Consider the following 21,145-nt stretch of genomic DNA (forward strand, 5'->3'; position numbering starts at 1 on the left):
ATGAAGTTCCCCATCCTTTAACATCCCCTGTGCAATGTCTGATCACCCTGGCTTGCCTTCAGCAAGAATCCTGTTAGGTCTGTTTAGCAATAATCCCATCATTCCTATTTCCTCCTAGTAATTTTCCATCCACTGACTTTCACCCTGACCCTTGTCTACAAATTCCCACTTGCCTATCCAGTATTTGGAACTGAGCCCAATCTTCCCCACTGTGAAATCCCATTGCAGTGGTCTCTATATACCACGATGGTTCTGAATAAAGTCTACCTGCATATGTATTGAATATGTGTGTGTATATGTGTGTGTGTGTGTGTGTGTGTATTCACATATTCACACATATTCAATGCATATGTATATATTTTTTCTTTAGCTTGTATTAGTGAGGAGGGACCAAGAGAGAGGTAAAGAGAAAGGTAAAGAGAGAGGTAAGCCTATTTCAGAGAGAACAGAATGTTTAAAGCATAGGAATGAAAGGGAACTTGGTGAACTCGTCAAGACAAAGCCCAGGAAGATATTAAAAGAGATACTAAATGAGAATAGAGAGCCAAAAGAGCCAAACATTGATTTTTTTAATGTTCATTTATTAATTTTGAGAGAAAGAGAGAGAGAGAGAGCGAGAGAGCGAGCATAAAAAGGGGAGGGGATGAGAGAGATTCCCAAGCATGCTCTTCACTACAGCACAGAGCCTGACATGGGGCTCAATCTCACTAACCAACTGAACCAGCCAGGTGTCCCCCAAGACATTGAATAATTTTATAAGTCATGTTAAGAAGCTGGGAATAGTTCCCAAAACAAAACAAAAAAAAAATTGAAAGGTTTTATTGAAGGTTATAATATAATGCCATGTTGGTTTCAACATGTCCTCTGATATTTCATGTGCATTGCCATTGTACTACAGATTGTATCCAACTCTTCTACAGTTATTAGTTTTGATAGTCAAGAATCTGAAAGGGTAGGGGCGCCTGGGTGGCGCAGTCGGTTAAGCGTCCGACTTCAGCCAGGTCACGATCTCGCGGTCCGTGAGTTCGAGCCCCGCGTCGGGCTCTGGGCTGATGGCTCAGAGCCTGGAGCCTGTTTCCGATTCTGTGACTCCCTCTCTCTCTGCCCCTCCCCCGTTCATGCTCTGTCTCTCTCTGTCCCAAAAATAAATAAATGTTGAAAAAAAAATTAAAAAAAAAAAAAAAAAAGAATCTGAAAGGGTATGTTAGTCATTGGTTTTCAAGGTATATATTTAAAAGGAGTCATGTCTGGTTGAGTTTCAGGTCCAATATTTCCGATGCTCTCTGAAATAGTGTATTTGCTTCCTGGGGCTGCTGCAAAAAAGTACCACATGCTTCATAGCTTAAAACAACAGAAATGTATCGTCTCACATTCTGGAGGCTAGAAGTCTGAAGTCAAGGAGTTATCAGAGCCATGCTCCCTATAAAACTTGTAGAGGAATCCTTTTTTACCTCTTTCTAGTTCCTGGTGATTTGTCAGTGATCTTTGTTGTTCCTTAGCTTACAGATACATAATTTCAATTTCTGTCTTCATAGTCACATGCTGTTCATCCTATGTATTTCTGGGTCCTTATATGACCATCTTCTTCTAAGGATATCAATCATGTTGGATTAGTGCCCATCCTACTCCAGTATGACCGTATCTTAACTAATTGCATATGCAGTGATTTTATTTTCAAATTAGGCACATTCAATAAGTAAAGGTATTTAATACTAAGACTACAGCATATTTTTTTTTAGAGGGACATAATTCAACCCATAATGGTAAGACCTTTATATCTATTCACATTCTTCTTGACCTACTATTTATACACATATATGTATAATAGGAATGATATACATGATATAAATACTATATATATATAATAGGAATGATATAAATATTAGAAGCTACAGTTTTAGAAACACATATATACACATATATGTATAATAGGAATGATATACATGATATAAATACTATATATATATATAATAGGAATGATATAAATATTAGAAGCTACAGTTTTAGAAACACTAGTTGGGGAGGAGCAAGAATGTCTTATATTGCCAACTATTTGGTATATCACTAGAAACAATGAATCCAAGTAGTGTAAAAAGTGTTTGTTTTTTAAATCCCTTCTCCCTCTCAGTCATGCTGAATTTTATGATAATTATTAAAAAAAATAATTAATTGCAAACATATGAATGCATTGTAAACATTAAACTAAACTACATTATAAAATTATGGATGGAATAATATTGAAAGAATATTGGTTTATAAATTTACAATGGAAATGACATTACCTTATAACCTCTATTCATGAGATAAAGTGACAATGTAAGGTCAAGGTATATATCTGTATTTATGAGTAATAAGAAGATTCCTAAAGTAGACGTTAGTAGCTAGAACGACATTGAAAATATGGTAATTAAATTACAATTGTGTTATTCATTTTCAATGACATCTTAAGGACCGTTTTCCAATAAAATATTGTACTCATTGATTAAGGATTCAATCCATTTTTTTTCCTAACAACATACTAAGGTTAATGTTCTCATCAAGAAGCTTCTTAGAAAATTTCTTCTGACAGTGATTTGCTATCCTATTAGTTTTTTAAATCAAAAATATATACAACTATTGGTGTCTCATTTACTGCAGAAACTAAAAATCTTACTGTTAAGAAGATTCAAGGATATTTTGATATCAAATCTTTATAGGGGACAAATACAATATTATCTGACTTATATATGAAATCTTGAAAGGAAAAAAAACATAGATACAGAGAACATATCAGTGGTTGCTGGAGGTGAAGGGGTAGGAAATGGGTAAAACTGGTGAAGGAAATTAAAGAAACAAATTTTCAGTTAAAAAATAAATAAGACATAGGGATGTAATGTACAGCATTGACTATAGTTAATAATACTGTCCTGCATCTTTGTAAGTTGCTGAGGGAACACATCTTACAAGCTCTTATCACAAGAAAAAACAGTTGTAGCTATATATGGTGGTGAATGTTACCTAGACTTGTGGTGATCATTTCACAATATGCACAAATATTGAGTCATTACATTGCACAACCAAAACTAAGATAATGTTATATGTCAGTTATATCTCAATAAAAAAATATGCAAAGTAGAAGTTAGTTGAGCTTTGGTGGGTGGTAGACAAAATTCTTAATTCTCAACCAGAAAAGAAACTGATTAGTAGTTGTTGACCATGAGAAAAATTCAGTGAAAAGTCTAACACTTTTGATCCAAACTTTGATTAGAATTCTATCTTTACACCTACTAGCTGTATCAGACAAGGGTCTATGGATTTTGTCTGCCTCATGGCCATGCTTTCTTCCTCTTTTAAGCAATATCATTTCAGTTGAGTTCTAGTTTGCCATTCTGGTTCTCCCATTAATTCATTTCCCATTCATAAGCCATTTTGGCAGGACTGTTATTCAATGTACTCTGCCATCCCCTAACCAGTGGTTGAATATATGATGAAGGCATGCCTATTGCTTAGGAATTTAAATCCTGAGTGCAGAAATACTGAAACTGTTGGGAGCTTTTTCATCCCCAAACTAGAGTCTTCAGAAAACCAATAATAATTCTATCTACCTAACATACTATGTGTATGTGTAAGCTCCCATCTTTAATGGATAAATGTTTCACCCTCCCATTGTCTTCTGTGAGTTACCTTATTTCCTTCTTATATTCTTTGCTGAGGTTAGTCAGAGTTATGAGTTATGAATTGTAGCAATAATGATGACAACATCACTTTAAAAAAAGAAATATTTTGATCAACCTGTTTGGTGTTCGGAAAAGTACATACACTTGTTGAACTTCAATTTCTTCACCCTCAAAATTAGAAAAAAAATATTTACTTGTCAGACTGATTATAAGAAATAAATGAGATTGTCAAAAGCTTTCAGGACAATGACTAGCAAGCAGTAGATTCTCCAAAAGTAATATTCCCTCCTACATTCTTTTCTTCTATGCAAGTCAAGAAAAATACTACCTGTTGAGGAAGCAACATAATTATTTTAACTACTTATATATTGTTTATACATTGCATTAATTTGTAATTACACACACACACACACACACACACACATGCTGTTATTCTAGAGAACTCTAAGCCAGATTTTATTCAGTATGACTGGTGTTTTTATAAGATGAGGAAATATAGACACAGACATACACAGAGAAAAGATGATGTGAAGACACAGGGAAAGACAGCCACCTACAAGCCAAGGACAGAAGCGTAAAGACACCAACACTGCAAATAACTTGATCTCAGACTTCTGGGCTCCAGAATTAGGAGAAAATACATATATATTTTTCAAGCCACAGTCTGCGGTGCTTTGTTACAGCAGTCCTATAAAACTAATACAGATTTTGGCAGCAGGAAGTTGAGTGTTGCTATAACAAATATCTAAACTTGTGGAAGCAGCTTTGCAACTGGGTGATGAGCATAGATTGTATGAGTTTTGAAATACATGTCAGAGGAATGCCTTATAGAAAACTGCAGGAAAGGTGACCCTTGTTACAAGGTGGCAAAGAACCTAGCCTAATTGTTGTAGTGTTTTGTGAAAAATAGGACTCAGTAAGAGATGAACTTGAATGTTTAGCGGAGATTTCTAAGCAGAGTGTTGAAGACATACCCTGGTTTCTCCTTGCTGCTCAGAGTAAAAGGTGACAGAAGAGAAATAAATTGAAGAAGGAATTGTGAAACAGAAAGGAATTAGAATTTGAAGATTTGGAAAATTCACAGCCCATTTATGTTGCAAAAAGGGAGAAAACATGTTCTCGAGAGAATACCAAGGCGTATCCTAGCTCATTTGCTATTACAACTGTGGTTCATGGATCCAATCAATCACTTTAGCAGAAGCCAAGAACAGAGATCAGATTTTTCAGAAAGAGGCTTGCATAGCCCTCTAGTCTGAGGGTGTCAACCCCCTCCCATTTGCATGGGAAGTTAAGGTTTTGAGAATTTTATAAGAGTAGGAACACTACTAGTTTGGCCTAAAAAGGACAGAAATGGGACAAATGAAGGAAGACTGTTGAACTTCTGGGATTCTGCAGATCATCCAGTGTTGTTCTCTGACTGCAAACATGAGTTATTCTTCAAAAAAAAGGGAAGAATGTCCCCAAGGTAGCTCAGAACTTGGCTGCAAGCACCACTATCCCAGACCTATGCAATGGAAATTCTCCTTTTGGAATGGAAATGTCTATTCTATGCCTATCCTATTCCCACACTGGAATAACTAAAGCAAGTAATTTGGTAGTTGTAGATAATACTTGCATAATTCTACTTTTCCTCTCAATTCCAAAAGCCACAGGTATTATTCTAGCATTATATTCCTAAAATTACTTCTCACTAATCTTCCTATTTCTTTTGTCATATTTTCTTCATGAAAAAAATAAATGAGGGCTTCTATCACAGTATAATATTGAATGGATAATCTTTTTTAATGTTTATTCATTTATTTTGAGAGAAAGAGAGAGAGAGAGCACATGCACAAACCTAAGTGGTGGAGGCGGGGAGAGAGAGGGAGAGAGAGGGAGAGAAAAGAAAGAAAGAAAAAAGAAAGAAAGAAAGAAAGAAAGAAAGAAAGAAAGAAAGAAAGAAAAGGAAGGAAAGAAAGAAAGAAGGAAAGAAAGAAAAGGAAGGAAGGAAATAAAGAAAGAAAAGAAAAGAAAGAAAGAAAGAAAGAAAGAAAGAAAGAAAGAAAGAAAGAAAAGAAAGAAAGAAAGAAAGAAAAAGAAAATGAGAATCCCAGGCAGGTTCTGTAGGGCTCGAACTCACAAACCATGAGAGTGTGACCTGAGCTGAAACCAAGCGTCTAATGCTTAACTTACTGAGCCACTCAGATGTCCCAAATGGATAACCTTTAAATTCCAAACCCTTTAGTGGTGACATATCTTTTCACAAATTAAATAAAATCTTCCTATCATAGTGTTTAAAGCTTTCCTTGATGGTTCCTTTCATATCTAATTAGCATTCTTTTCCTGGTTTGCAGCACTCATGCTGTTTCCTCCAGAGTAGGGAAATATATTTGTTTTTATGTTTATATAACCTACTACATTTCTGTCTGTTATATAATACTCCATTGCTGGTTTCTTCAATATGATCATTTAGAGTGATATAAAAGAAAGAAAATAGACAAATTTAAATAAAGCAATAATCTAAGTCAAATTGGCAATAATTAAGTGTTATTAATAGGACTGTGTTTTTATGGCCCAATAAGCAAAATTTAGCTAATATTTATATAACTCACTGAGCACCAATGGTTGCATTTCAAAAAATATCCTAGAAACTTCTTTCTTGGATTTAGATTTAGTCTGAGTTTAAGTTGTGATAATTCAAAAAAGTGAACATTTTGTTTTGGGGAGTCAATTATTTTTTCCATAGGAATGTTTATTTCCTGAACTGTGACTTCAGAAAATTCTGTCAGGTTATTCTCTTAAGTGTGCTTTTCATTCAGTGTTTTAATTTGTTTAGATCCTACCGTAAAATAATATACTAATTATAATTTATATCCTATGCTTACATAGACATTTTGGAAGGGTATGCTCTACAGAGTGAATTAACAAACATAAAAAAATCTAAATGTTAATGAAATATTCCTAAAATGAAAGCATAAAACATGTTGTGGTTTACTCATATTTAAGCATATGATTTTTTTAATTAAAAGTTATCTTAAATCTAAATTCTACAATGACTGGATTACATTTAAAATATAGTAATGTTTACTTAATACCTTTCCAAAGTCTTGGACCCCTTAATAAGTTTAATGATTAGGTAAATTCAAGCAACATTTGCAGACTTTACAGGTTTATGAGGTATGTTTATGGATGCCATGGGACCACAACTTAATTTTTTAAATTTAAATTAATAAATATTAAATTATTAATATTTATTTACATTTAACTTGTATAAAAGAATGCAATTTTTAACTACTTTTAAATTACCTGATAGATTTGTATGGGTAAGTTGTATGTATACATATATAATAAAATCACAAAGATTGAATACCAGTTAAAAGAAGATATAGGACTGGGGTTGTTAGTATATCATAAAAAGTTTATAGATTACTCAAATTCTGAAAGAAATATATTACTATATTTATATCTTTCTTTTCTTTTAAATTGTATTCAATCTTTGTTATTTTTATTTGATATTTTGAATCTTTTTGCATAAATTAACTCTTTAAATTGGAATCACACAGTATATTTTATTGTATGAATAATTGAAAGTCTATAGATTAGAAAATTCAATCATTAATATAATGTGATGAATTATTCTGATGAAGAGAAAGAATTGCTGACAAAATTAATGAACAATTTGAAGCATCATTGATTGCTCTATTTGCCTTATGGATGAATTCATAGTAGAAATATATTTGTAAGACTAAAATGCTTGTAGATAGTTTATAGATACAAATAAATTCTTTTATTTAAATGTTATATAATGTTTAGTAAATAAATTGATCATTTAGATATTTTCTAGGTATGTATTTGGAAGTATTTTTATTGAAATTGCATAATAATTATAAAAATATTCATAAGCAAATGTTCTCAGTCTGGATTAGCACAGCAAATATTTTGAGATTTTCATATCTTGGAAAAGCTTCTGTTTGTACATATATATTTATCTAAGAAAAAGATACTGTGGGATAATTTATCCTTTTATTTTTCCTCTTCCACTTCTGTCTTTTTACACAAATCAGCGGCTGCACAAAATTGTTAAGATTTTCTACTTTCCCAGTCACTTCCTTTCTAATTCTCTGTGGCCATCAGTGTTGCGCTCAGTCAAAATTATCACTAAGTTTATTTTAGACTCTATGACCACTTTAGAACTATAAAATAAATTGATTATGTAAATTTTAAACTGGTTAATTTGTATAATACTTGTAGCAGGGCAAGAATCCTGTTCCCTTTAAGAGTCCTTCTAGCTGGACTGAGAATCAAATTGACATGAGACAAATTAACAGGAGAAAATAAAATGTAATAGGTGTGTATGTACAGGATATCCACACAGACATGAAATTTCGAAGACAGAAAGATCCTGAGCTAAGCAGAAGGGGGTAGGAGCCTGGGACTTCAGAGGAAAGGAGTGTATTCATAGTGCCAGAAGAAGAGTAGAAGTTGGGTAATCAGATGTTTGCCCTGTCATTTAGATGGGTCACTCATATAAAACTGATCTTTGCTAATAACCCTTATTCTGGCAAAAAGCCCCCAATTTAGATTCTTCTTTGAGGTTAATGGAAAGAAAAAAGGTTTTCTTTGAGCACATGGGGTCTCGGTTGCCTTCAACCCAAAATCATCTTCATGCTAGTGTGGCCCATCTTTGGGCCCCTATGTTTATATACTTAGAAAATTGATAATTTTATACATGTGCAGCCAAAGTCTCAGTCACATTTTAAAGTAAAATTTTATAGCTTTCTCAGGAATTTATGACAGAAATAATAATGGAATCTTGATGTTGCATTCTTTTTTCTTGTGTGGAGTTTAGTATAAAACCTTGGAAACCAGCAAAGCATAATGAACTATTGAAATAACTAAACTGAGTCTTTGCAGGCACATTTTTCATGGGGAGTATTTTCTGGAATAGCCTTCAAGGAGTTCTATCTAAAGAAGACAAGATAATAACATAGTTATGAAATATTTGTTCATAAATAGTTTTAGATTTCTGTTTTAGAATTGTTAAAACTGGAGATTTAAAAAATGCTTTCATAATGATAAATCAATGTTTTTCTGCATTTGGGTCATTTCCTTAGGTCATTTTGCACTTGAATAAATTCCTGAACTCATCCATTTGACATAGAAATGGCTTGTAGTCTGGTGAATTGGATCAATATTGTTTTAATATTTATTCTAAATTATTCAGTCAGATTTGCATACAGAGGTAATGAAAAATAAAACCCAATAGATGAATCAATGTCCATGCACATATTGCATTGTGTGGGCTAATTTGTCCAAAGATGATTAACATCAAAGCTAGTCACAACACCTGACTAGGCAAGGTAACAATTGTCAGTAATCAAGGTAAGGAATAGGATGTTTAAACTTATTCACATGAAATATTTTGAGCACCGTTTGGCCCCAATTAATCATTGCATAAATGTGCATAGCTTTGTAGTCTGATTTGCTAAAAAAGAATGTAATAGGAAAGCAGCCACCTTTTCAATAAATCCTTGCAAAATCAGTGGTAGTAAATCCAAAATTAGATATATCATACTTGACAAAAGAGCTATGGAGTAATTTCAGCCTCACTTTTGTCTGGTCTATGCCAAAAAAAAGAAAAAAAAAGAACACAAATGCCTTTTTGAGAAGAGAGTATAATGAAACAATAAAAATCCAATGCTAACACAATCTGTCAATTGTTAACAATAAAATATTCAGAGCAATCAGGGTAGTTGCCTGACATTGGTAAGGGATGGAGGAGGGAAATCAATATTTATTTCTCTGAGAATACCAACCGGGCTTGTGGTATTGATGTTTTCAACAGGATGCAAAAGCTTTTCACTGAAAGACTTTTCACCTTTTAAAAAATTTCACCTAAAAGTCAGTCTATGCATGAGGTTGATCATTATATCATGACCATAGAAATTTTAAAAGAAGATAACGTTTCTCACGTTTACTGTGAAATGCCTAGATTCTAAGCATTACTTAATTGACTATGTTGTGTTATATAGATTGATCAGTTCCAAATATATACCTTTACTTCAACAGCTGTGCTTAAATAGAATTTTTTTTCTTCTGTGAGGAGAACAAAAAAGCTTCTTATCCTCAGTTCTCAGCCTAAGATGCTTACTGATCACAGCTCTTATTGTTTGCACCTTTAACCAATCTCTGTTTTCTTCTTTGGCCTGACACCCTTGGGGACAAGTCTATGGATTAGAGAGACACTGCTGTGGGTGACTTTTGGTTGTTATTTAACTTTGATGCAGCTGAGACCTCTTTAACTAATGCTAGCTTGCTGACCTTTGGCTCCAAGTGGAAGAGATTCATTTGAAAATGAAATGCTTCTTGGAACATTCCCTGGTGTTGGAACCTTGAACTAAAAGTGAATTGTTGTTTGCTCCCCACTGACCCCTGTTTTCAGTGTACTCAATGACCTAACAGCATTTAAATAGCTATCATTCCCTTTTGAAACAAACTAGGGTTAAAATGAACAGATGCAGCATACTTGTTTCTCTACTCATTTTATTTGAAATGACTCTGCAATTGACATCAATAAAAATGTTCACTTTCTCTGAAATCTTTCCTACCATTTCATTTTAATAACTAACGCAAATTAGTTTTTTATAAGTTACATACAAATTATATTTTTAATTTCTTTTTTTTTTCCTTTCAATTAAATGGTAGATTCTCAGAATGAAGAGTGATTGGTTAAGGCAACAAAATAAGGTACTTATGTAATAAAATAGAAGAAAACATTTTTCTTAATAGACACATGGCCATAAGAGGAAAGTGACCAGATTAATGAACTCTACAGGGTGATATTTTGGCACTTACAATAAATACAATAGGTAAACTTTTACTAGTAAATGGCCAATGACTATAGTATGTATTGTTAAATTTTAGTACATGTGATGTAATAAAGGATTTTAATGCTAAAATTGCCCCTTTTGAGAGGATAAATTATGTATATAACACCATCAATTGGTAGACACACGTAAAAGTATTGTGTCAGTCATTCTGCATTCCTGAAGTCTTTTTTAAATTGAATTAGACACCAAGACTCTACCATAAATATGTTTAAGTCACTCATCCTTTTCTGCTTGTCAGACTGTTGGGTCTTGGGGTGATTCTGATTGGCCATAGGCCCATAAGGAGGTAATCCTGGATTTTCCACTGGATTGATTGTGATCTTGGCTCTATGATGACATAAGCCAGCACCTGATAGACCTCGTTCTTCAAGTGGTCTCTTTCACTCTCCCTACAGTCCAGTTGAAATAAAATCCCTCATGGCAGGGACTTTTAAGCTGCAACATGCCATTCCTGCATTTTTTGGGTTAGGTTTATAATGCTAGAGAATCTTGAGCCAGATGTCAATTAATGAGATCCCAGTTTGGCAGGCAACAATCCAAGATAGAATCACTAATTGGGTACGACTAAAACAACAACAACAACAACAAATAAATTTACCACCCTAAATAACAAAACCAAGTATGAGTGCAAACCTGGATGAATGTGGTGTTTCTGTTACTGTGGATGCAAGTCTGGACCACTGTTAACTAGGAGAACTAGAGCAAATTGCTTTGATTTGAAGGCCCAGGGATTGTCTAGCTCTCATAGTAACACAGGAACACCCTTTCCATTCGAAGTAGGTAAAGTTCCTAATCTGTTTTGGAGTCAAGAAAGAGTCAGCAAAATTCATGTTTATGTTTGATGCACCCTGAATACTCAGTTTCTCAGAATATCATTTTATTAAAATTATTTTTACCTGTTATAAAAATGTCATTTTTCCATACATGTTCCTCATTTCATGTAGGCTTATGCTTAAGATAAAATGTATATTAAGGAGTTTCCTGCATCTCCATTCTAGCTGAAGTGCTCACTCTGTGTAGAAAACCAAAAACAATAGGCAGAAAATAGTTGTAACTAATTAAGAAAAATATATTTAAGGGACGACTGGGTGGCTCAGTTAAGTGTCTGACTCTTGATTTCGGCTCAGGTCATGATCTCATGGCTTGTGAGTTTGAGCCCCACATCAACGCAGATCCTGCTTGAGATTCTCTCTCCTCTCTCTCTCCCCCTTCCTACTTGCTTCTCTCTCTCTCAAAATAATAAACATTAAAAAAGGGAAAATATATTTGAGTTACTAAGTTGGTTATTAAAAATAGTCATGTGGTATTTATAGATACATGAATCAATGGTACAAGACATTTCATTTTACTGTTAATTTATAATATGAATGTAAGCATGTATTTACATTTAAAACCTTCAAAATTTTCCAGAGTCAATATAATCACCAACCAGTTTGACAGTTTGTATTTTCAGGTTTTTATTGTTTTTAAAACTGCATATGATTATTGTGTTTTTTTAAGCTTACTTATTTATTTTGACAGAGAGAGGAAGAGTATGAGCAAGGTAGGGGGGCAGAGAGAGAGAGAGAGTGAGAGAGAGCTGTCAGTGCAGAGCCCAAGACAGGGCTTGATCTCAGGAACCATGAGATCATGACCTGAGCCAAAATCAAGAGTCAGATGCTAAACTGACTGAACCACCCAGGTGCCCCTGCATGTGGTTATTGTTATAGAATATAGTGTTCCATGAGAATATTTATAGAAGAATGTTGAACCTATAAACCAAATACTTCCTACCAAGTTCTCTGATTATCTGTGGGACTATCATCGTTCATTTCAGTTGGGTAGGAAATCATCACATTGCCTCCTAACTGTTCTCTTTCCACCATTATCCCTTTAACTCAATATCAGCATAAACACAGTGTGAACCTATTAAAATGTCCGTCAGACCATATCAATTCTCTGCTCAAAACTCTCTGATGCCTTCCTGCCCCATCTGGAGTAGAATCACAAGTAAAACAAAACAAAACAAAACAAACAAACAAACAAAAAACTCACAATGTAGAAGCCCTCAAAGTCTTGGACCCTCTTACCTCTTCGATCTCACCTGCTGCACCTTTTCTCTCACTTAGACTACAACGGCCAGTGTACCCTTTTGTTTCTTACTAAATTTTTTCTACTTTGAGGCACGTGTTCTTGATATTCTCTCTAGAATACTCTTCCCCCAGACAACTACCTAGCTTACTTTCTTACGTAATTCAAGCCTTTATTTAAATATCACCTTTTTAGCACTACTTTTACCAACCTTCTTAATTAAAATTTTATTAATGCCATCGTGGGATTGCCTATCCCACTTTCAGCTGTATTTTTTTCTATGGCACCTATCACCATCTAATAGGCTAGTATGTGTCTATTATCTGTGTAATTTGTCTAGTTCAGTGAGAGCAGGGGTTTCAGTAAGAGTTGTAATTGCAGTCCCTAGAACAATATCTAACACACAGTACATACTTAGTAAATATTTCTTGAATAAATTAATGGGTGATTGACTAAATGGCATTTTATTTGGATTCCATCATGATTTAGCAACTTTATCTCCCAGGTGTCCCAGCACTCTTGCTTAAGCTGATGAATTTTCTTTTGTGGATACACTCCAAATTAGGAACCTCAATCCTAGTAATAAAGCTTAGTCAATGCTATGCTTCCAAAACATGGGCCAAACAAAATACATCATGATGTAATGATATAACAGAAAGAACAAGAACCGGAAGCTAGGAAATCTTGACATTAGTTCAAATTATGCATTATCCACATAACCATATGATCAACTGTTTACAGCCTTACGTCTTTATCTCTGAAATGAGGACACTGATTAGATCAAACATTCTGAGTCCTAGAAATCAGGAGTTTTTGGAGTGTGGATGAATTTGGGAAATTATTCCAAGAAATGAATGCATTTATGTGTGCTTCAAATATAGTTAATGGATTGAATAATATTTAGGTCAATTAGATGTGTATACTTCTCTTATTCAAATATATAGATATTAATATGACATATTAGTATAAATTTCAAAAAAATATAAAACTGTCTCAAAATATAAATTTAATAAGATCCTAGAATGTGTCGGGTACTGTTCTATAAACAGGTTGTAAATGCTATGTGCAAGTGACAATAGTTTAGGATCCATCTTTGAAACATAAAATTGTTTCCTGAAATATCAGAAAGCAAAAGAACATTTAGAGAAATAGAATTTTCTTCCTAATTAACACTATGTACTTTTTTCAATTCACCATAGGGAGGTAAAGATTCTTTTCAGCTATTCTCATCTTTGTCTAATTTTATACTTTATAGTAATATTTCTTTATTTCCACGTGATTTTCACAAGCCTTTTAGAGATAAATATGAGTCTCACATTTATACTTAAAACTCTCTGATCCTAATGGTTTTGGTTTATTATATCCCATGATCTCAATGTGCTTATAAATTATGAGTATTTAAATTGATCTAATAAATAAAATATAGGCAAATAATAGGTTAAAGTTTTAGATATTTTTATCATTTTCTTAGTTTGTTAACCTCTCAGTCATCAACTGAGATTGCTTTTCCAAAATTCAATCAATATACACTTGACTTTTCAAAAGGTTCACATAGAATTATTTTGGCATAATTCACAAAAGTCAAGTATGCTTGAATTTCATTTGAGTTAATTGCCAGGCTTAAATGAAAACTAGCTATATTTATAAAAACATAATGTGTTTATAGCTATATAATGAATATATTCCCCCAACTTCATGTTTAGAGACTTACTTTCTAAGGTATTAATGAAGGTCTATATTTTGGAAGTGAGATCTACAACTGGAAGTTGCTACATTTTTATTTATAATGTCATTTCACTCTCTTTAGGCAGGTATTGGGATATTTATACTTCCTTATGATTGAGTGTATCTAAAAATAAATGTAGTGCTTATAGGATAAGTACATTTCAATGGCATTCATGTCTACAGGATAAACACTGAATATAATGCCTCTCAAGTTCTGGTCTTTTAGTTTCCTAGTCTCATTTCATTCATATTCCAAACACTAAACACTCATTCTAAAGGACTTACTGTCAAAATCACAGACTTCTCTCACACCTCCATGCCTTTAAACCTGGTAATCTTGCTGCTTAAAATGTCCTTCTTACTGATTTTTCTCTTCTTTTTTTTAATGCCCCACAATATAATAGATACAACTGATCTATTATTGAACCCACCTAGATTATTTTCTTTTTTTTTAATTTTTTTTAATGTCTACTTATTTTTGATACAGAGAGAGACAGAACATGAACAGGGGAGGGGCAGAGAGAGAGAGGGAGACACAGAATCTGAAGCAGGCTCCAGGCTCTGAGCTGTCAGCACGGAGACTGACGTGAGGCTCAAACTCACAGATTGTGAGATCATGACCTGAGCTGAAGTCAGACGCTTGACCAACTGAGCCACCCAGGCACCCCTAGATTATTTTCTTAAATAAGATGGAAAATTATTATTTTTTTTACCACTTGATATAAGCATAGACAATGGCTCTGGATAAATTCAAATAGAAATATAAATGTAAGAATTCCTATCATATCAGTCACTATTTACTAACCATTTTTTTATGACAATCACCCTGAATAAGTTCAAACAGAAATATGAATGTAAGAATTCCAGCCTATCAATCACTATTTACCAGACTATTTTTTATGAGTTGATGTCCACATCTTCAGGAAGCTTCCAGGCCAGTGAGAAGTTTCTGGAACTTCAGAGATGAATATGATTTGATTGCAGAATAAGGTGAAAATATATTAAGAAGTGCAGATTTGTAAGAGTGACAGCAGACAGGGATAGGAAGATAGCCAAGGTCAGGTTGTAAAGAACTTTATGTGAAAATCAGTACTGGTGATATTTTCCCCCCTGGGTAGATGATAGAACACCCCTGAAGATGGTCCACACTGTAGGAGTATTTATACTTAACATAGGAGATCTAGATTTCACCTGTTTATGGAAAACCTCACCCTCCCCCCATAATTCTGGAGACTAAGACTCTAAATTGTAGATTGTTATGTTTTTATAAGTGTTTTTGAAATGTTATTCTGACAAAAAGAGCCAATATATTAAGATTTTACATTAGTGAATTTGCCACTTATGAGCCTTGCATTTCTCAGGAGGAGGGGGTTGGGGAATATTTCTTTAAGACTAATACTTATCATGTATAAAATGGTATTAATTATACCTCTTATATTAACTCAAGATTATATTGTGATGATCAATTTAGGTGATTTACAAAATGTAAACCCCTATGTAAATATTGTTGAAATATTTAGATGTAGAAATTCAAAGTTAAAGCTCTGGGGTGGTGGTTGAAATATGAATTCAAAACCTTTTTTAACTATTCTAAGCTTTAATTTCCTTACCAGTATGATGAAGGAATAAAACCTACAACCTACAGTTGCTTTGTTACAAAAACATGAAAATACAGAGTAAGTGGAAATAGTAAACAATCAAAAATATCACGTTTTCATTATTTTTATTATTAGTAGTATTACATTTATAAATAGTTTAATTTGTTCTAAGATCTTTTCTTCTCTTTTTTCCATTTTTGTTCTCTGTGGAGGGAAGAAAATCCCTCCCTATGTAAGGGACATTTGTATGACTTGTGTCCCTACTTATTATTATTGTCTTAGAGTGTGTGTGTGTGTGTGTGTGTGTGTGTGTGTGTGTGTGTAAGCAGGGGAGAGTGGCAGAAGAGAGAGAGAGAGAGAGAGAAAGGGAATCTTAACCAGTCTCCATCCACACTCAGTGCGGAGCCTTTCGTGGGACTCAATACTGTAACCCTGGGATCATGACGTGAGCCTAAATCGAGGCAGGTGCTCAACTAACCAAGTCATTCAGGTTCCCCCCTGTTCCTATTTTTCTTAAGAAACATAAACTTTACTAATTTGATATTATTTTCCAAAGTGATGGGTCACATAATTTGAATGACAATTTCTATCTTTGCTCACATGAGGATAATAATTTTTTCATGCAATTTTTGTATTAGGTCTGTTATTTTAAATTATAATAAAATCATTTTTAAATGATGTATGATTGTTAAAACATGTTTACTCCATGGAATAAAATAACATTACAAAAAAAAAGCTATATTTGGTTATATGATTAAAGTTGACTTATGAATTACTATGGAACCTCACATAAATGGTGAATGCAAATATTTTAATAAAGAAAAAAATAATTTTTCATGCCTCTCTAGAAAAGAACGTGGGAAGCAGAGTAAGAGCTATATAGGTATGTTCATTTTTTAAAAAAAATGCCTTTTGTTTCTGGAAATACCCTTACATATATATTTATTACTTTTTAGGAGAAATATGACCCATTGATAATTCAAGAAACTATAAGTTTAAAAAATGAGTTTGTTCAAAATATTCATTACTAATAGTAGTGTCTGCCTTATTCTCAAATATTAAAATATTCACATTGTTAAGAACACTGGAGGAAAAATGTTTTTGGCTTTCCATGTAAAAAAAAAAACTTTTTTTTTTTTTTTTTAATTTTTTTTTTTCAACGTTTATTTATTTTTGGGACAGAGAGAGACAGAGCATGAACGGGGGAGGGGCAGAGAGAGAGGGGAACACAGAACCGGAAACAGGCTCCAGGCTCCGAGCCAACAGCCCAGAGCCCGACGCGGGGCCCGAACTCACGGACCGCGAGATCGTGACCCGGCTGAAGTCGGACGCTCAACCGACTGCGCCACCCAGGCGCCCCAAAAAAAAAAACTTTTAACTAATAACTGGACCTAAATAATTCTAACAGCTCACGTTTTAATAATTAATGTGAAATTTATACCTTTACATCGTATAGCTCATGGGAATTAAAGTTGTTATTTGCATTAATTATTTGGAAGTATTTTATAGAGTAATTTAAGTGAGATAAAGAAGTCTTAAAAGACCCTTTTAGTAGCCTTAAGAATTCTAGTCACAGTTTTATGGTACCTTAATTCACTGTGGAAGTGACCCAATTTAGTAACTACATTCTTTCAAAAATGAAAGAAATCAAGAGTTGTGAAATATAGTTGGTAGAACTCCATAATTTCTGTGATGGTTAATATTATGCATTGACTTGATTCGTCTGAGGGATGTCTGGCTAGCTACTGACACACAGACAGTATTTCTGTGTGTCTTGAGTCTGTGTCAGGAAGAGATTAGTATTTAATCAGTATGCTGTGTAAAGAAAATCTGCCCTTACCAGTATGGATGGGCATCATCTATTACTCTGAGTACCCAATAGAACAAAATAAGGCAGAGAAAGGATGAATTCCCTCTCTTTTTTCTTGAACTGGGATATCTATCTTCTCATGACCTCAGACATTGGAGCTCATGGTACATTGGACTCTGGCATTTACAGACACCAAAGTTGTGGAGCAAACACTTCATAGTAGATTACATGAGGTAATAGTAAGATAAGACATTCCAGTTTCCACCCTTGATCCCTGGATCCATGAATTCTGCCACTGTAACCAGCAGCACAATATGCTGGAGACACCTATTAGAGACCCTGAACCAGAACTACCAGCAGTTTGTCAATTTCTGACCTCCAGAAAAAGTGTAGGATAATAAATGTTTGCCATTATAAATTTATAAATTTGAGGTAATTTATGACATAGAATAAATAAGCAAATGGAAGTAACTTCCATGATCATGAGCTATACTTCTTTTACTAAAAATACATTCTTTGGTTAGAAGCAATGCCCATGTAGATTGATAGGCCAGTGAATAATGCGTTACATAAGTCTACAGAAAGTGGTTTTGGCAGAAGCACTGAGGGCAGTGAAAGCAAATCCATACTGAGGGTAAGTTTAGTTCATTGAGAACAAAGTGCTACCATTCACAGTAGAAGTATTCCTGTTCACTATATCCACCTCTCCTGACTCTCACCATAGAGCTGGTGCCATTTCTGCAGCTCAGTGATGGTCAGTTCAAGGCTTTAATCAGTTTATAAAATTAGAGGTCTCCAACTCTATTTACGTGTGTTTCCTAGCAGCATGTAAGTGGAAATAAAAATGTTGGTTCTATCAAGTTGTCTCTCTCATCTTGAAGATAAGTGTAGTCCTATTGCTATCAATAAGTAGTTCATCTGAAACATTATGATTGCATCAGTATAAACACCAAAATCCAGTTACACAATGTAAAGCAAAAATGGGAAGAATTTGACAAAAAATGGTAAATAATCCATTATAATAATGGGAGATTTAAAATGATCTCCCTCAGACAAAAATCTCTGTATCCTGCAGATACAAATTAGGAAGGACAGGAAGGAAATTTACCTTCAAAGAAGGACGCACTTACCAAACTTTATCTAAAGTTTGTATTACTTTTATGAGTAGATAGAACTCTTGACAGTTTGAAAACCAAAAGATAAATAAAAAAAAGATTCTCAACAGGTTTTAATTTAGGAGAAACACACGCATACACAAATATATATACACACATAAATAGATAACCAAATATATTAATATTTTATGATATTTATTAATTCATATCTAATATATTTATTAATACATCTGTATATATATATTTGTATATATATTGTATATGCGTGTAAAAAGATTATCAACAGGTTTTAATTTAGAGATACACATATACAAATGTATTTGTATTTGTATATATGTCTATGTATATTTGTACATGTGTGTGCACATACTGAGAATATTAGCATACACTGCTACTGATATGTCTTTATTGAACAAAAATTTTCTATTGTGAAGGAAAAATATGAATACAATTCTTTTTCTACCCAAATATAAGAAGCAAGAAAGACTACAGTTTTTAAAAATAATTATATACAAAATACTGCAAATATTACATAAATGCGATTTTGTTCATTTTCATTACAGTCACATTCTTTAAACTTTTCTTTAAGCTTTAAAACAAATGAATAAGTTTATGCTTATGAAATCACTTATGCTTGTGAAAATGGAAAATATTCAATAATGCAAAAAGTACTTACATTAAATTAATTAATTAAATATTTTACAGTGGAAACTTATTTTGTATTACAGTGCTCCCTCACTGCAAGGCTTAGGTGTCAGTAGAAAGTTATCTCAGTAACTGTTTCTATGGTGGATGGTTTTCAATATAGAGTACTATTTTCAAATGTCTGTCTCTGGCAAACCCTCTGTTTCTTTACATGGTTTGTGCAGGTGTCACAAATAAAAACGTCAAACTCATCTCAGAACTTTCTTCATTTGTTTTTTAAAAGTAATTAGTTTCAGTTGTTAAATCAATTTTCTGAGTAAAAGAATGCGGCAAATTTTTATTACTGCAATTATAGTTTTTCCATGTTTTAATATAAGATAAAATAGAAAGTAAAATTCTTCCATAAAGGTTAAGTATATATCCACACATTTTTGTGCTATTTTTATCCAAAAATGACAATATTTGGTATAGTTATTTCAGATTAAACTAGCTTATAGAGCATATACTGTTCATTTTAGACAATCATGTGATTTATATTAATTTAGAGATACACATATGTAAATATATATATATACACAAATGTATTTGTATGTTTGTATATGTATATTTGTACGTGTGTGTACATACTGAGAATATTAGCGTTAATATATTAATATTTATATATATTAATATTGCTTATTAAATTAATAATGGGAGTGCTTTTCCATACTTTTCTGGAAAAAACCCTGTGAATATATAGTTTTGCTGTGTGAAATTTATTATTTATTTAGTACATTTCTCTCAAAGTCGAGTATCTTCTCTTAAAATCTTCCTCCGACTGTTATCAGGACTCACGTCCTTAAATGCGAGTCCTTATGGACAAAGACAGAATGTAATGACCACTTGCTTGTTCCCGAAGACAAATGAAAATATAGACATATTAGAAAGAAATAGCAATTATTTTATTTGCAGAGCTATAGTTCAATAAATTTTTAATGTTAATTTTCCTCAAAGAATTGTATTCTGGAATAAATATTACATAAGAAATAGACATAAAACTTCTTTCCTTGTTTTAAAATTGACGAATATCCAATCTGCTTTAGTAATGAGACATAGCTAGAGGATTCATGAACAAGTACTCAAGCATTATGGGTTTAGACAGCGGAGATGTGTTGGGAGGAAATGATTATGGGGAAAGTAAATGGGGCAGACAGTCTCTACTCAAAATGTGAGCTCTATTATAGCAAAGCATTTTGTCTATTTCGATGTTACTAGAACAGTGCCTGGAATATAACAGAATTTCCAATAAATATTTGTTAAATAAATAAATGAATATTGGATATAAGTCAAATTTTCCAGTTTTCAATAAGCTTTAGCCAGTTCCAACTGGTTCTGGATCTCCTGGAAAGTGAAAGCCCATAAAAAAGAATAAATAACAGTATTTCTTCCCTAGTTTTCTTCATGAAACAAAGTTTTAAAAATAATTGGTGGGCCCATCTATCATCTGTGGCAAATACTGTCTCCACATTATTTTGATGAAAAATTCCAAGCATCTATACAAAAGTATAATGCAGTATATGCTCATCAATCAGATTCAACAAATATCAATACTTTGCAACATTTATTTTTAAGTTTATCTTCTCAAAAGTACATTAAAGAAATGCCCAAGCATCATATC

Source organism: Prionailurus viverrinus, chromosome C1 (assembly GCF_022837055.1).
Source record: "Prionailurus viverrinus isolate Anna chromosome C1, UM_Priviv_1.0, whole genome shotgun sequence".
NCBI classification, from domain to species: Eukaryota; Metazoa; Chordata; class Mammalia; order Carnivora; family Felidae; genus Prionailurus; species Prionailurus viverrinus.